Here is a 10129-nt window from a genome sequence, read left to right on the forward strand (position 1 = left end):
AGACCATCTACGTGTGAGTACGTCACTCTAGCGCCATCTCAATACTGATAGAAGAAAAATATATCCACACAAAATTATCCAGCTAGAAAAATATGCGGCGCGTTTCACATCCGGACAACTCGAATAGAGTCCGGGCCCTAAGCCCTTTACCACCACCTGGCTACCATCTTGGTGGCGGCTCGGTCCGAGTGCGCGTCGACCCTACGCAGAGCCGAAGGCGGCCGTGCTTGAGCCCTTCGCTTCCCAGCCATTCGTCTTTCCTCTCCTCTGGACTCTACGTCTTCTCGACTCTCGTGGTCCGGTGTTGGGAGTAGAGGAGAAGATAGTCAATGCAATGGAGATCATTCGCATTCCTGTGAAGCCTTCTTCTTCTCATCATCCTCCTCCTCCTACTCCTTCTCTCACTTAATTTTTTAGATAAATTTTCTTTAAAGGTTTGTTTTATTGATTGTTTTCTTCAAAAGTTTTGATTTTCTAATATTTATTTTAGTTGATGTGTTAACTTCTAATATGGAGCTGAAGTTTGCAAACAAACTTGGGAGTGCAGTGTGCATTCTCAACTGTATTAATTGCTTCCCCAAAAAGCTCTTTTTTCGTTTTTTCAAGAAGAGTAACATTTACTGTACTTTTAAATTTTTTCTGGATTATGTAATGTGGAATTCATGGGCTTTGTTTTTAAGGGTCTTTCTTGATTTCTTTGGATTGGCTAACCAGCTGAATTATTCTTCTCCATGCGAACCGGGTTCGAAGGAGCTCTGGGGAAGGTGCGTTTTTTTTTTCCCCCATCCAAAAATCACTCTTCAGTTGTCATATCCATTTCCACCGTTGCTTGTTGGGGAAATAATATGACATGCTAAGAGAAAGATGCCAGTGGGTCTGGTCAAGAAATATTTACGTTTGTCGAGCACCAAGGTGTGACCTTATACTTTCTGCCAATTCTTTTGTAGGATCTTGATTTAACAACTGAATTATTTATTGATTTATAAGTACGTTTTCCGTTAAATTGATATTGATATTGAATACATATATTTTGAAAAAAGAATGAGTCATATTTATACGTACATTTACCTGGCAAACTTAATCAGTTTGAAAATGAGCAGGATCAACATATCTGAAGCTTGGCCTGAAACTATTTTGAGATCAGTTCTCAGGCTTAAGATCGACTCAAGGTAATGGAGTACCCCCAAGCTATATTAATACGTTGCTCTCCTGGCAGGGAAAATTGAATTGCCAGTGGTTTTATGCCTTTCCAATGAAAATGAAAACCACATGGAGGGCATACCAAATAATGTGCTTCAGCTTCTAAGTGCCCACCATTTGAGTCCTTTTAATGCAAAGCGAGGTATCCTTCTAATCCTACATTTTGTATTAGAATTACTAGATAATGGCAATTGCCACTTGCAAATTCCAAAGATCCAAAGTTGGTACCACATAAAAAAGCAGCCAATGATTAAAATTATGAGATTAAGGGATTTCAGATTCAGATTTTCAGATTTGTCAGCAAACCATTTGATATTGAAAAATCTTTGTGAAAAAGCAGCTGGAAATAATGAAATGCAGTGTTTATTTAGGTGTAAAAAGATATTCGCAATTGAGTGATAGAGAGTGAAACTAGAGAAGCTTTTCCTAAGTTGGTTTTTTGAAGTTAATAGTCCATGGGAAGCTGGTTTGATGGTATCTCTACTGCAGAGTTTTCTTTTAATTATTACAATTAACATTATGCAACAAAAAAGTAATTACTAAGCAGTTGCTTTCAATTTTATGGATGGTATTTTGTAAGTATCAATTTTATGATACTTGAATGTTGAATCAACTCCTTAAGAAGAAGAATCACATGCATTAATGTTGGAAGTGCTTCCAGGTTGCGAAATATGCTGCAATGTCAAAAGAAGAATGGGAAGAAAAATGCAAGCTTTGCCCAACATCCTACCGTCCACCAACCAAGTTTGCTTCCTTCCTTTCTACACTTGTGCATTATGAACATTAGTTTTGTTTAAGTTCTAGTGCAGTCATTGCTTCATAGGTTCTGCTTACATGGTTTTTGTGTTATATAGATAAATACATGGTATTCCTGTTTTATCAAGCTTCTTTTTTTCCCTTTGCATTCTCATTTTAAATTAAAGAGTTCTTGAAGGAAAGGTGCTGAAAGTTTTTACCTTTCCAAGCCTAAAACAGCTGTGGGAAGAAATGTTCATCATGAATTATACAGGCTGCTTGAATATGATATGTTATATTTCTCGACAGCTATATTGGACATTGAAGGGTAAACGACAAACTATTGTTACCTATTCTAGTGAAGAAGCAGGGTATCAAGCTATCAAATACACACACGGTTTATCATGGTTAAGGTCTCCTCTTATTGAGATGAATGTTCCATTTGTATAATTGAGTTAAACTATGAAGTGATAAAACATAAAAAGCCCCAAACATGTGATAACAAATTAAACATAAGAACTAAGTTTTTAATTGTTATAATTAAATCTTCTGATTAAGTTGCCAAAACATGTTTATTAAAATTCTTAGATGGGCCAAGTCACCTGAGTTCCTCTCCAAGTTTTTGTTGTTTTTATATCTATACTGCAACTAGTGGGGTAGTTTAAAAGAGAAGATTTTGCCATTAACAATCATTATTTGCTGTTTATTAAGACTTTTTGGGGTCTATCTTTCATACAGTTCTGTTTTATTGAGCTCAAGTTGGCCTCATGTGTTTGAGCCAGAACGTATAAATGAGAAGACATGAGTGATGGGTCACCATGCTTGGCATGCTGGTGATTTGATCACCCCATGGTCACCTAACTATATAAGATCAGATGATTTCTACTGCAAGTAATCATTTTTTAGCTGTCTCTGACTACGATATCCTTTTCTTCTGATTAGTGACATTGTTGTTGATATATCTTTTGTTTGCTTCCTTTAACTTCAGGAGGCTGGTAGATATTATCCCAAGAACTTTTCCAGGGAATTGAAATCTCAACAATTTTATTTCAGATGTAATGAGATTACCAGTCTTCAACAAATTTGAAAAAAAAAAGGAAAATAGGAAAGGCATGAGAAGTTGATGGTGGAGAAATTAAGAGGTACAACGAGGAACCACCTGAGATTAAAAAATGAATAAATAAATAAATAAACAACTTTATGCGCATGTCTTCTAATTTCTGATGGAAGCAGATGCTGCACTTTTATGCTCTGAAAAAAGGCATAAATGCCAGTTATTGTTGTTTACTAATTATTTTTGAAGAACTTAGTTTATAGTATAATGAAACTATAATATCCATGTCTGGGATTTATTTTTCCCTTTGAAAATAAGGCAATCTCGATGGCATCACTGGGTTTAGTGAAGAGGAATCACGATCTATCTTTAAATACATGAGAGTTGTGATCCAATTAACTAAACGACACTATCATGGTGACAAGGTATGCTGATGTAATGCTTCTTACTTCTACTGCATTTGGTCCATTTTGGTTCCTTGCTCCAAGACTTGCATTCTTTTCAACTTTCAGATAAAATATGAGAAGATGCATGACATTTAAGCAGATGGTACTAGAATTTGATCATTTAATGCCGTGCTTTCATTTTTTTTTTCTTTAAATGTTATTTTGTTGAGCATGGTTTGGTACATGCTTTCCTTGACAGATCTTTTGAGATTTTTGAAGTTGTTTTCACTCTCCCTCTAGGACCATCCATGGAGAAGCTTATGCAATTAAACTAAACTTTTTTTAGAAATTTGAAACTTCACCTAAATACAAGCATAGTACCTTGTCATATGATGCTTATGAGGTTATGTTTTCTATGTCATGCTTTTCCAGGGAACTTGTAACTTTCTTTCTTCAAGTTTTAACATCCTTTTTCATTATTCTATCAGGTTCAACTCTACTTATCTTAAATCATTTAACTTTTTTTCTTGGTTTCATTTCCATGTTCATAAAAATTGTTAACTGGATGCATTTTTTATAACCACAATAAACGAAGAGGGCTTATTTAATTCTTTAGTGCTTCCTATTTAAATCTCTTTTTCGCATTTCATTCTTTTGTCGAGGTCATCTTCCTCTGTTAGTGCATTTGTAATTTTTTTCTCACTTCTCTCACTACACAAGCCCTTGGACAAAGCCTAGTATCTCTTCTAATAAGGACCTCTTCAAATTTTTGTTCCACATACGGTCTGATTATCTCAGTTGTCAAACCATGATTTTTTTCCTCGGTTCATTGGTCCCTTTTCTTCTTAAATGCACCAAGTTCTGACCCTATGCTTCCTAGTTTTCTCATGCATCCATTTTAGAATTCTCATTGTGGTGACTTACCGCATATGCAGTGACTGACCGCTGACGTCATATCTCCATATCTAGCTCCATTTTTTCGCACGTCACTTGTTCAGGTGTTTTATTCTCAGCTGACCATTGAAGAAATCCTGCCTATATAAACACTACAAAGACAATTCTTGCCCATATTTCTTTTCATCACTACATTCTACCATTTTTCAAGTTAATATGGAAGATAGGAAAGTAACACTATATTAAATAATAAGGTTACAATTTGTTTGCCAAGCTGGTAGCATTATAGGAGTGTCATCTTGCAATCAAAATTATAAATATTCAATCTCAATATTTCTGTTTTTTCACTAGAACTAGTATATTAACCTATGATGTACATCTTCCTTTCAATTTGTGGATGCTAATCCTTCATTTCATGGAACTAGTATTCTTCAATGTATCAGGTTGTAAATGCTGCTGTGTAGTTGATCCTTCGAGTAGGCAAATTATTGCATGTTTTTACGACCAAACATGCCCAAGGTATAGTTCGAGAAATGGAGCTGGCTCAAAAGTTGTCAGCTGCATTGAACAGGAAGCAGATACTGCCTCCTCTCAATTTGTTGCAGATGGAGTAGCAAACAGTGTGGAACATTTATTTCCAAAGTTCTTGCCTGATGAATGCAGTGACCTGTACTCTGGAGTTTCTTGTTGAAACCCTTGGGGATGGAGAGAACAGAGACCGTACCATCAACACTCGGAACTAAAAAGTGGAAACAGCTACTCTGGCATCCTTTGAGGCATTCTGCTCTTGTTGCTATTGGAATAGCTGCTGCAGGGACAGGCAGCTATTCCCCAGCATAAGATTTTCAGAGAGTCCATCTAATTCAAATGACGATTTAAATTGTGCTTCTGATAACAGCCCAGCAAAGTGACTGAAGACCCAAATTTCAAAAGTGAGCTTTAATCTTCTCAAGTGATCTTATGTATGACATGCAGTAATATCATGATATGGACTATATAACATGATTAGAATTCACATCTCACAATAGTTTATGCATGTACAACTTTGAAATTGTTGACAGTGCTTCTAGTTATACTTCTTGATTCTGCGATGTTTTTTATTTGCATGGTACTTTCTTATTGATGCCCAGATTTTGTGTTGACTCAGTTTATCTGATTCTATTCCAGAACAAGGACAGCTTAATCAACGAAGTTAGTACCGATTCTTCTGAAGCAGTGCAACCTTATCTATGCACTGGTTTTGATATCTACCTTGTAGGGGAGCCATGTAAATTTTAAGTTACCAATCTGTCTTTTGAAGCTTATACAGTAACCCTATGTATGAAACATTTTGGCAGCTGACTGGTTAAGCAATAGACTGCAGTAGCCTGTTATTGATTTCTGCTAGTTTCAGTCAAAAATTTTTGTTTTCATCAAGATCAATGTGTTTCGGACAATATACACTGAACAACTATTTAAATTGTAACAACGCCATTGTCATTGCATTGCAAAATTGCTCCTCAGTATCTGAATCATATGGTCCACCCTGTTAAGTTCTGGATGAAGATTGGAAATATGCTTAAAATCTTCCATATCTTGGTTTTACTCCTGGGCTTTAAATATGAGAATTGGATGATTGACTTCCTAGATTGCTAAGCTATTTTTATTTTCAAAAATTAAATTCGTATTTTTAAAAATTAAATTAAGGCTCTTGTCATGCCATGCATGTCCAAACCATTAGTTGTTTCCAAAATTTATTCTGGTGCCCTAATTTAGCTCCTAGCATTTATCTGAGTTTGTGTTTGAGCATTTATGCCTTGGATATGTTCTGATATGTATGTCTTTCATTGCAGCATTCAAACTTAGGATCTGTTCTGATATCTATTTATATGGTCTATATGTGAAGGTGTCTCTGGCACTTGTTCATCAAAGAATTCGGCTCATTTTCTATGCCTTCCACAATCCAAATGCTGGTGCACTTCGTAGTGTCTACAGACGTCAAGGAGAGAAAAGCTTGGGCCATTATTACTCTGTCTTCAGTATTTTGATCCCTGAGAATGCCCTTTACCTGGTAAAACCAAATGGTTCAGATGACAGTCCATTACAAAACCGATGTCTGGTAAATCATTTTTCAGAGGAGGGAAGAGCCACCTAAAGTGAATTACTCAGAGGTCCAAATACTTGGGGACACACAACCTTCTCCATTGAGAGGTGTGTGACCATTAAGGTGTATTGCCAGTTCACAACTGGTGACAAATCATGGGAACCTTGTAGTCTTTTCAGGTGTTATAGTCACCTGTAAATCAGCAATTATATCGATCCAGTCTTCATCTAAACAGATTTTCCGAAGATGACATGTTGATATAGCAGAATTCAATATTATCAACATTTAGCGCAAACAATATTCATTCCTTTTGCATATTATGATAGCCAGAAGCTTTCAAAACCCGACTAGTTGGTTAATAGCACAACCAAATCATGTACTTATTTTATGACCCTTTTACAGGATACATCGGAAGGGGACTGGTGAGTGATTTTGGTAAGTAAGGTGGGGACTGGACAACCTCAACTTGAATTATCAGGAAGTAATGGCCATCTAATGATCTAAAACTTCTCGGCTCTTTATTATTTATCGTCATATAGTACTCATGTTCGTTAATCAGCAATCTCATGCCCTATGATTTACATCAGTTATTTTGGTTTACTGATATCTAAGTTTGGTTGATTTTCTGCTTACCTAAACATATTGAAACAGGTCAAAATGGGGATTTCAAGACACTAATCATTAATTAAACAAAAAGAAATATGGCTTCTTATATATAACCACCTAATCATTAACTTAATCCTCATGTTGTCCTTATAACTTTGCGCGACTACTCAGTTTTATGAATGTACTGACTTAATGAGATATCCAATAGACCAAAGGGCAACAAAGGTGGTTGCAACCACTGAATACAGAGTTCAACTCACAGCAGGCATAACTAAGATCTCCCTCCTATCCTTATTAAAGCTGCACTTTTTTTGTTTAGGGTAGGCTAGGTCATTACAAAAGCCATGATAGAATAAGGTGATTGATTAAATGGACTTCGCATTAATGCGAGCGGTCCTTCGCATCTTTTGGATCATTTAAGGAGATGATCATGTAACACCCACCCCCATCCCTTTCATGACAGTTCCTGCCCCATGAGGCTGGTGGGCAGGACACCCCACCTTAGAAATGGCGACAAGGCATCTTGTATCATGTGATTATTATATCCAGTGCAAGCAAGACTTTGTAGAACTTAATATCAGTTTGGGGATCTGCTTTGACAATTCACAAGAATCAAAGGAGTTTGTTAACAGGATTACCATCCCAATGAATTCAATTGGACCAATCCTCATAACTATTGATTTCAAGGGCCTAAACAATGGCTGAGCCATCGTTGAACCAAGATAAACTTAGCCAGCTTGACAAGTATTTCGACTCAGCAGGCATTAAGTTGGCAGCTGAGGGTAGTAATTTGCTTGATCCTTTAATGGTACTTTCTTGGTCAAGGACTGTGCACCCTTTCTCACCGCAATTTTGTAGGAGAATGTATAGATGATGCTGATGATTTCAAACTTGACCCGATTTAGAGTGACCGAGCTTACATCCGAGGCTGCTCGATCCATTTCTTAAGTGACTTGATTCAATATGGGGACTCATTTGCACTTGCACAAAAAGAATGAAATTTGAAAGCTATAAGGAATGACTATAACAACTGCAAATAGTTACCATTGCTTTGCTTGGTAATTTGACTTGAAACATGATTATATTGAAAGGGTGACAGCAGATGCAACCAAATCTTGCATCTGAATTGGCACGAGAAATAAGTGGGCTGTAACCAAACTTTCAACTCGGACTCGTGGGAGTTCCAACCAGTTTCTAAGCCATCTTGGCTTTCATACCCCAGAGACATGAGATCCATGTGGTTTTTATCTAAATGGTGGTCAAATAAGAACAAACATGGGGTTCCAGGGTCTGTCAAGCAAAACAAAATTGCTTAGGCTTTGGGATCTCCCAAACAAAACAATATAGTATATACAATTATGGTATAGTATATACTAGTATAGTATAGTATATACTAGTATAGTATACTATTATAAACAAACACAAGCATAAAAACACTGTATCTATAGTTTATTGATTAGCTTTGCTAAATGACTACCTGTAGCAAATAGCTATAATATATACTATACTAGGTGAGGAGTGAAGAACAGGAGAGCTCTGACAAACATTTAATGTCGAAAAAGAATCATCCTTCATATGGGGAGACAAAACTTATAACTAATAAAAATATACATTATCATGACAAACATTTTTTTGCGTATTAATTCTCCATGTCTATGCCTTATGAATGGAAAACATTGCTTCAAAAAAATTTATTTAAGAAACGGACAAATTAACTTTTGTTTCATCATCTACTGTTTGGCACGTAACTAGCCCTACCAAACAAAATTCCTATTAAAGCGCAAAGTGAGATGCAAGTGAGCATTTGAATTTCAGAACCTCATAGCTTTGGATAAAACAAGCAAGATATTGGAGTAAAAACGAGGAAAAATGAATGCAAGATGATCAAGCAATCCTTTTCATCTCACTTTTTTCTTTTTCAAATGAAGATTTCCCAGTACAAAAACATTTTTAAAAAAAGCAAAAAAAAAATTCTATCAAAAACCCTGGCAAAGCAAAATAAGTGAGCATGAATTTGAAATGAGAAATATGAAATTCTAAATTAACATAGAATTTATAGCTGTTTTTCAGTTTTTGAGGAATATACCTGCTATCCACTCATCAACTGACAAAACCAAAGGTATGTCTAAAAATTCTGTATGGAATTAGTATATTTCCAATCTTCTTGACTTCTTCCCTTTCAAGTTCTAGGACTTCAAAGAGGGAGCAATCCTAAATTAAATGGAAAAACTAATCCAGTTCAAACATGGTTCGCCACTTTGCTTGGCCTCCCCACCCTCCTTGAAAGGGTTGGTGGCTCCTCTGCCCAAGACTCCATACTGTTATCACAGCTGCCAACTTCCATCCAAACCCATCTCACTCTCACTCTTTTCCCCCACTGCAATATCAAATCCCGACGCTGTCCTCGAGCTGTCACCACACCTTAGCTTCGAATCAGCACTTGCCTGATGCAACCAGAAAGAAGTTGCCCTCCTTGAACAATCCTCGGCAATCAGTTTCTCTTCGTTTGGTGGGAGCCATATCTTTGAAAGAGAGAAGCTTTCCTCATTGTGTGCATTAGCACTTGGACCAGCACTTCCACCACTACATATGGATTCTGACTTTCTTGGTGGATCAAAGTCCTTGAATCCTTCACTTATCAAATGGCAATCACACTTGGACAATGAAAGCCGATACCCAGGCTTTGATAATGCCTGTTTTCTGCTTCAGGAAGCAGAGAATTCTCATCCACCACGTACTTATATGATCCCATAGAAAGACATCTTTCATTCAAATTATTAATACAAGTACCGCTGCTACCTTCTCCCCCTCCAACAACAACATCCATATTTTTGAACTTTCCAAGCTTAACAGGAATCGCATTTTCCTCTGAGGCCTCTGAAATAGCTGAGCCCATGTCTTCGTCGTCCCCTGTTTCCGTGGCTTTTGAGAAAATTCATGACTAGGAGTCCCGAGAACAAGTTCTCCAGGAAAATCCATGGGCCCGGGCTCCACTCTATCAGAAGCAACCTCTCTCGAGCTCGCGCCCCGAGACTCAAAGAACAGAACAACCAGGACTTCGGCCCTTGCTTGGAGAGAAGCCAGGCAGCAGGTTTCTTTTACACAAAGGGCAGATGGAGTGGAACAAAAGCCAAGTATCGATACACTCCAAATGGAGGGCATGGCTACACT

General features: G+C 37.0%; 1 pseudogene; it reads left to right on the forward strand.

The window, feature by feature from the left end:
- Window positions 1–171: 171 nt before the first annotated feature.
- LOC103707120 lies at window positions 172–6647 on the forward strand (annotated as a pseudogene).
- The last annotated feature ends 3482 nt before the right edge of the window (window positions 6648–10129 follow it).

Source organism: Phoenix dactylifera, chromosome 7, assembly GCF_009389715.1.
Source record: "Phoenix dactylifera cultivar Barhee BC4 chromosome 7, palm_55x_up_171113_PBpolish2nd_filt_p, whole genome shotgun sequence".
Lineage (NCBI taxonomy): Eukaryota > Viridiplantae > Streptophyta > Magnoliopsida > Arecales > Arecaceae > Phoenix > Phoenix dactylifera.